Genomic DNA, 1,041 nt, shown 5'->3' with positions numbered 1-1,041 from the left:
ATCAACAAATTTAAGAATATATAAAATATATTTATATCTATCAATCATATTTATCAAAATATATTTTTCTCTATTTAATTGATTATGGTTAGATATACTTATTTAGCTCGTGCTTGTGATATTTTTATTCAAATTTTAGAATAATAACAATCATAATAATTAGTTTGTTGTTAATTATTTTATCAATTGAAGACATATAAATTATTTTCTCAACATTTGGTTGTATGTTAGTAGGTAAATTAGTAGTTGGGTGATTTTGATAATTTTTAAAAGTTGAGGGCATAATATCATATTTAAAAAAGATTTTTCAAAAGTCTAAAAAAAATTTCAAAAAGACATGGCCAAACACAACTCCAACTCCAACTCCGGAAAAAAAGTAATTTTCATGGCCATGTCTTTTTGAAATTTTATTTTAGGGTCTGGCCATGGCCCTAAAAAAAGACATAGCCAGACCCTCCTCAGCCTGCGTATCTCACGAAGCATTCTTTCTCTAACTCCTCCCAGTTCCCATTGCAGGTCATGAACTTGATTCTGAAGTTCATTCATGGCGTCTTGCAGAAAAGCAACGTCCCACGCTGGGTCATCCATAATCTTCTAGAGTATAATATGATCAATAACTAACTGAATGATATGCAAGAGATGGATTAGCATACATGGAGGATCTGTAACTACTGAACATACTGTGCCTACTGTGATTGAGTTTACTAGAACTGAATTTGATAACTGATAACTGAATATATTGATAATTTGGGATCACTGGTAATCTGAATTAGTGATAACTGAGTGACTGTATCTGACAGTCCTGATTTTGTAGAACTGAACTATATTTTATTCTGAAAACTGGAATCGTCAAAATTCAATGAGCCTCCGCGATTATGGCGCATCATGCCAAGACTTAATTTCAGAATTATCAATTTCTAATGCACCAACGCGATTCCACTGCGTCGTTGTGCCTTTTCAGTTCGCAACCAAGGTGGCAATTGTGTTGCCAAGACTTAAATATGTGTGAAGTGCTTAATGCAAGGCTTTGTTAAATGGAGT

Source organism: Capsicum annuum, chromosome 7 (genome assembly GCF_002878395.1).
Source record: "Capsicum annuum cultivar UCD-10X-F1 chromosome 7, UCD10Xv1.1, whole genome shotgun sequence".
Lineage (NCBI taxonomy): Eukaryota > Viridiplantae > Streptophyta > Magnoliopsida > Solanales > Solanaceae > Capsicum > Capsicum annuum.
Note: the sequence above shows the minus strand (reverse complement) of the source record.